The sequence below is a fragment of the Eptesicus fuscus genome, chromosome 14 (genome assembly GCF_027574615.1).
Source record: "Eptesicus fuscus isolate TK198812 chromosome 14, DD_ASM_mEF_20220401, whole genome shotgun sequence".
NCBI lineage: Eukaryota > Metazoa > Chordata > Mammalia > Chiroptera > Vespertilionidae > Eptesicus > Eptesicus fuscus.
Genome location: NC_072486.1, coordinates 46,464,239 through 46,471,134, shown reverse-complemented (window position 1 = coordinate 46,471,134; position 6,896 = coordinate 46,464,239). Strand labels below are relative to the sequence as shown.

The window sequence follows — 6,896 nt, the reverse complement described above, 5'->3', positions numbered from 1 at the left end:
TTAGGAGTGAGGCAGATTATGTAAATGCGAGTAGCAAGTAGAACCAATGAGGAATGGTAGAGACTGTGGCCAAATGAAGAGTCCAGGGCAAAATCTACACATGCACATCTAACACTGCGCATCAGCAATTGTCCCACAGGCCACTTTTGTTACTTTAGCTTTAAGGAAACTCAAAGAAGTGCTGAGCATGACTGCCAGGTAGATGGGAGATGATCACAAAGATAATGTCACAGGCCTGAGCTCCGAGGAAAGTAAGGTGAGACCTTAAGAAACAGACACTGGTCCTTAAACTGCTTTGTTTGAGACACAGAGAAAAACTTTATTTTTGAAAGAGAGGGATGGAGAAAATCACCCTTGGGCTACCCAAATCATCAGTAAAATCTATCAAGTTCACCCTATTGCCGCAGGGGTGGGGTGGGGGTGGGATGGGGGGGTGGATTTCCTGTGGGGCCAGCAAGGGTCTGAGTATGGCTTATCATGTAGCATCCACAGGGGCTCTGAACTCTGCAGAACTGCAATGGGAGGGTTTTAGGTCTTCCCAACTTGTGGGATTGGCTAAGGTCCAAGCCAATAATAGCTACATCTCCAAGGTGAATAGCCAACATCTGGGTTACATTTATAATCCCAATGTTCCAGGAAGATGGAAGCATAAGTTATGTGGGTGCTGAGTGAGAGACCCTCGGAAGGGCACCTGTGTGATGCACTTAAAAGGATTCTCCCTTTCTGGCAACCAGCCTGTCAGCATGGGAAGCTCAGGGCCATGCACTCTGTCCCACCTCAGGAATGCTTCCTTCCCAGGGGCATTCGGGTGGCTAAGAATCGACCTGCACCCCCCAGTACTTTCCCTATGTGTGCACTGGCTGGTGGGATGCAGGTAGATCCTTAGCCACCCAAATGCAAAGTCAGTATGCCTGGGAAATGAGAGGGGGGAGCAAGAACTCTAAGTGGGCCTAGAGTTGTCCTCAGGAAGTCCAATCAGCTCCGTGTAGGAATCAGTGGTCAGGGGCCTGCAGGGGAATACAGAGGAGGGAGATGGATGGCACTGGGGCTTGGGACCTTGATTCTTACCCTGTCTCTCTTGTATACCTCCAGGAGCCAGGTTCCCTCTCTCCTGGTACTCACATTCACGAGGCAGCTCTACAAGTCAGGGCTTCCTGGCTGCGAGTGAGTTATGCCTTCTTCAGCTGATCTCAGGTGCCAGGTCAGCTGTGGGGAGCATGAATGAATTTAAGAAACCTTATTTTTGTTTTGGACTACAGTTCTCAAATGCAGCCAATACGGTATTTCAATTCCCAGCATTTTTCAAAGTGGTGAGAATCCTTAGTGTCTTAACCGGGACCTATGAACTTCCGAAAGATATACGTACATACATACATACATACATACATACATACATAGATGTTAAAAGTCCAGTTTCAGCATTAAAAATGTGTTATCTGCTGTAATTCAGAAACATCTGAAATGTTGGTTGGGCTGGTTATGTTGTCCGCAAGGAGTCTATTTGCATGCCAGACAGTGGAGGCTCCTGGGAAATAACTCACCAGAAGTGCAGAAGGCGTGCAGCAGATAGGCTTGGCCTAACAGGAACAGCTTCGCTGTAAGGCTGTGGGTCAATGTTTGTATTTACATCAAAAGAGCCTTCACTGTCTTAGGTTTGGGAACAAAGAAGAGATACTAATCCTCAAGGAGGAAAAAGGTTGCTAAGCAAATCTGAGCTATTTTCAAAAAGAAAGTTGGTAAGATATTCATACATAAGGACCAACTTTTCAAGAGCCAGTGATCAAAAGACTTGTTGAAGTTGTAACACCTGGAACTTCAGCATATGATCCGATTTGGAAACAGGGTTGTTGCGGATGTACTTACTTAAGATGAGGTCACACTGGAGTAGGGTGGGCTTCTAAGCCAATACGACTGGTTTAGGAAGAGGAGAGACTAACGAAGGGGGAAATGCCATATGATTACAGAAGCATAGTTGGAGTGAAGTAGCTGCAAGGCAAGAAATATCAAGGACTGATAGACACCACCAGAATTTGGGAAGAGGCCAGGAAGGATCTTCCCCTAGAGGTTACAGGGGGACCATGGCCCTCCATTGACCTTGATTTTGGTCTCCTAGCCTCTAGAACTTGAGACAATAGATTTTTGTTGTTTTAAGCCACTCATTTTATGTCAACTCTAGGAAACTAATATCAGTATCTTCAAGTCTCCTACTCCATCCAATTTGTTGCCCCCCCCCCCCAAAAAAAAAAAATCTATCTTATAAGCTTAATCATTTTGAGGATTCACTATATTAAAATTTCCTAGATTTTCATTTGAAAAGAGAACTGATGGGAGATGGCAATAAGTGAGTCTATACTGGTGAAATTTTGCACGTGGAGGAAGGGCAATAGCAGAGCCCTGTAAGCCTGTAAGAGCACTTTAAAATTACAAGAAAGGTTCCAATACTGAACTTCAGGGTTCCTTTGGGATTTTTAGAGATGTCTCAGGAGCCTTTGCAGAAAAGGGGGTGGGTGACAAGAGAAAGGCCGAGGGGCTGGGCTCTGAGACCCCACTCCAGCTGCAACCAGAATAGCTCTCTTTTATGTTTTGGGATTCCATATAAGATTTCATTGGGAAAAAAGAGTCCTTGTGTTAAAAGAGATTGGCACTATTTAACTCACACTAGGACTACCCATGATTTTTCCCTTTGCCATTTCTGCAAAATGTGTGCCCACTTACATATATGTTTACCACTAAAGCCGAGAGCTGCCAAGAATCTAAGGAGAGGAAACAGGGACACGCAGGAGACACCAGCATTATTCCCCTCTTTCGTTTGTAACTATTCGGATGGATGTAAGGGGACAGATCAACTGTTTTTCTTCATTGTTCTCTTTCTAAAACTGAGACTCAAGATCTTCATGATCCAAAAATCTGCCAAAGACTTCTTAAAGTAAAAGTGAAAATATCTAGTTTATTCAAGTTGTTGATTTATTGGCTGTCTTTCTTTTTATTTACTTTTTGCCATTGGGTAAACAGAGGATGCTATCAGAATGTATTTGCATTCATATGATTGAGGCAGAAGCAGGACTTGAATACAAACAAATTTGTGGCTGATGTTGGAGGAGTATATGTGTGGGAAAGAGTGGCAATTTAATTCTCTGCAATTGTAAAAGTATAAATACAATTTTTACACAGTTGTGTCCCTTTACCTCATTGGAAACTCATATAAATCTTGGGAGGTATGCAGCCTGGGTTTCCTTTCACCATCCCACAGATGGGCTCAAAGAATCAGTCTTTCAGGGTGGAGGCCGGTTAGTGAGGGGAAGCAGGGACCACCACCCATGCACCCTTGCTCTGTACAGTGAGTAAGTGGTGGGTTTCTTTTCTTTTCCTCTCTTCCTTCCGGTCTCTCTTTCCCTTCCTTCCTTCTTCTTTTCTATCTTTTTTCTTCCTTTCAAGGGGGGTGAGGTCCAGTGAAGAAGAATCTTAAAATAAATATCTAAAAAGGACCTTCTGGCCTACTTTATCTCCACCACTTCTACCGTAAAAGCATAAGTCAGAGTCTGCTTTTGTCCTGTCTTGGAGATAAAGCAACAAGTCCCAGGAAACAAATGGCGAATACCACCATCAATTCTGTTAAAAAATTCTCCAGGTAAGCATTTGAATCTCAAAATGCTCTCCAAATCATAATAGCTAATCTTTCATCTACCCACTCTCTTCCTTCAGTCAAGAGTCTCAGCCAGTCAACACAAGTGCACGCTGCGCTCCCAAGCACTGCGGAGGGGTAGGAGGGCAGGTGGGTAGCAGCTCAGTTTATCCCAGGAGAATAGATTTTGGAATGCCACAGTCGTTTCCTTCTCTTTCTTTTTTCTTCCTTTGTCTTCCCCTCCCCTCAGCCCCCATGGAAACTCCCTTTTCAAGTCCTGGGTCCAGGTTGCATACATTGAAAGGGAACAGATGAATGTGGGCTGGTTGGTTGAGGAAGGAGGAAAATAATTTTCACTAGTATGGGCCGCTGAAAAGAAATCAGGGGCAGAGAAACTTTGTAGCTCACGGAAAAGCATCGCGTTGGAGTCCAGGTTCCAAACCGGGGGGTCTTTGTTTTTGTGTCCTTTATAAAGTGGCCCATGGGGACCGCAAGCTGTGCAGTGGGAGTTCCCACTTCCCAGATTTTGGCCCCAAGGAGAGAGGAGTTGGGCGGAAAGGAATACCAAGAGCTTCCAAAAGCATCCTCTGGTGATGAGAGAGAGAGAGGTTCACGGTTGGCCTTGGAAAATGTAAAAGTAGAGGGGGAGCTTTTGGGGGTGTTCTCAGAGAGGCTTTAAAAGAATAAAGCGGGCACAAACTGGGAGCGAGAAAAAAGGGGAGCGGAGAGGCGGGGTGTGAGCAAAGGGAGCAGGCAGGACGCAGCCCCCGCGCGGAGCGCAGAGGTGGAAGCCGGCGAGGGCGTCCCGGCGGTGCCGCTAGCAAAGGCGGGGAGGGCGGCCGTGACATCATGCCCGGGCCCCCTTCCCCTCGCCGGGTGGGTGGGGCCTCGGCGCGCCGAGCGGGCGCGGGGTCAAGGAGGGGGAAGAGGAGGAGCAGGCATGAATGTGTCTGTGTGAGGACCGCAGAGAGGCGGAGGAGGCGGAGGAGGCGGAGGGGGGAGGGAGCGCGCGCGTGGCTGGGGCGCCCAGGCTCCCCCCAGCCCCCGACCCAGGCCGCGCTGCCTCCTCGCCAGCACCGCCCGCATCGCAGTAGGAACCCACTCCGGGCGCGGGGACGAGGCTCGGCCTGGAAGGAGCGAGAAAGCAAAAGTAAGGCGAGCTGCACTCTTAAGTTTTCCCAACTTCGCCCCCTGCGGCGGCAGGCATCCAGCTGCTCTGCGCGTCCCCACCGCGCCGGAGAGTGGCAGAGAGGCAGAAAGAAAGGGACGGGGCGGGGGCCTGGGCGGAGGAAAAGGGAGCGCGAGGGTGAGGGGGGAGTCCCGCAACATCTGCTAAAACTTGGGGGAGGAGGAGCACGGGCTGGAGGAGGAGGAGGAAGAGGAGAGGAGGGAAGGAGAGAACTCGAGGGAGGGGCGCGCAGAGCCGAGGGACAACTTTTCCACCGCGTGAGTAGCGCGGGCTGCGCCGGGCCGGGGCGGGGGGCGCCCTCTCCCGCGCGGGTCTCCTGGACGGGGATGGGACCTTCTTCGAGAAAGTCGATTGGATGCCAGGAGAGGCGCACGGCGGGGGCTTTCTTTCTTTCTCTTTTCCCTCCTTCCCGTGGGTTAACCAAATCAGAACTGTCACTCAGGGCCTGTGAGTCAGAAGGGATCGGATTACACGATCCTTGAAACCGATGCCGGAGCTGCAGGAGCGGGAGGGAGCGGGCAGGGGCTGCTCCTCCGGCGCGCTCCACACTCGCGGTCGCGCACACTCGCCGCCCCGACTCGCCCTCCCCGCGGCCGCCCGCGCCGCCCTGCCGGCGGCCCGCACCCTCCGGGCCCAGCCCCGCCGCTCGCTGTAGCCCGAGCGGCTGGCACCTCGCGCCTCGCGGAGCCCGGAGCCGCCCGCCTGCGTCCGGGACGCGGGTCTATGGGAAGTTAGGGGACTTGACAGCCTCCGCCGCCGCAGGTACGTCCCGCCCGAAGTTCTTTGTTTCGCGGGCCCCGCACGGGGTAGCCAGCTCCTGCGGCCGCGCCGGCGCTTCCAGGTCCGGAGGGTCTCCCATAGGGGGAACGGGAGGAAGTGAAAATGGCTGTCAAAGGCGCCCAGCTTTGCAGAGCCACGGGGAAGGCGTCAGAGCAAGGCTTCCCTTCGCTTCCTCCTCCTTGAAGCTCCCTTTCCAAGTGTCTGACCCCTTGGCCGTCCGGAGACGGGCTGGAGAATTGCACATCCCAGAGGGGGACGAAGTTTACAGCAGTTGCATGGGCGCACCTCACCCCCACTCCCCATCTCAAGGGTGAAAAGGAACTACATTAGACCCCGAAGCCTGGGCGCCCGACTGCGCACCGTTTCACCCCCCTCGGGTGCCTGGCGCGGCGGGCGGCGGGCGGCGGGCGGCCGGTGGGGCGCGTGGGGCTCGCGGCTGCGGGGGTTCCTCCTGCCTGCGCCTCCTTTCCGAGGGCGGGGGAGCGGTGTGCTCCCTGGGAGAGGCGCGCCTCCGTTGTAATAGAGGAAAAGTGAAAGTTGTACCATCTGTATATGATTTGGGATTCTTTCTTTTCTTTTTTCAGGGACAGCACACACACACACACAAAATAAAAAGAAAGGAGAGAGAAATGCAATTGTTAGAAGCTGCAGGGAGTCAGTGCGGGGGGGGTGTACACAACCGTGCCCCCTGCAATAATCACTTAAGCGGCCGCATTTTCACAGCGTTGTGTGTATGAACCACTCTGCAGGGGACAGTTACTTTCTTGAGTTAGGAGGGGAAATGGGCGGGAGGAGGGTAGAGGGAGTAAATATTTACCCCAAACTTGGAGACTTGGTGAAGCGACTTGTAAGCAGATTGCCAGTTGCCAAAGCATCACTGCACACCCGGGCCTTTCCCCCTTCCCCGAACTCTGTGCTCCTGTGCCTGATTGCACCTGCTTCAGGAGATGCCCTGGAGAAGTTGGACTCCCTTGCTGACCTCCTTGTAGAAAGAGGCTGAAGGAGGCATCCAGCCTCCTTGCAGCTCTCCTGCCTCCAACTTCTCATCTCCCTGGTGTGCAGTGGCCCAATAGATTCAGGCCTTGGGTACAGTGCTCATGGCCCTCTGCCAGTTTATATGTACATGTATTTATGTAAAACATTTTCTCCCAGCTCTTTGCCAGCTGTTCCACATTTTCCAGCTGCCATTTCAGTTTTGAAATGATGGACTGTCCACATCTCCGAGTAAAAGAGCCCTTTAGTCAGAGGTTTGGGGACAAAGTAGGATTTTTCCTTCCACCTTCTAAGTTCTTCTAGCTGGGCTAA

General features: G+C 51.7%; 1 protein-coding gene across 1 annotated transcript in view; it reads left to right on the top strand.

Moving 5' to 3' along the window:
• The first annotated feature begins 4,623 nt into the window (after nucleotides 1-4,623).
• The window catches only part of GLI3 (GLI family zinc finger 3), a 279,986-nt gene continuing 277,713 nt past the window's right edge, over nucleotides 4,624-6,896 (top strand). Inside the window, exon 1 of the mRNA XM_054726279.1 lies at nucleotides 4,624-4,772. The gene's annotated coding sequence lies outside the window, so the exon portion shown is untranslated. The remainder of the gene's footprint in view (nucleotides 4,773-6,896) is intronic.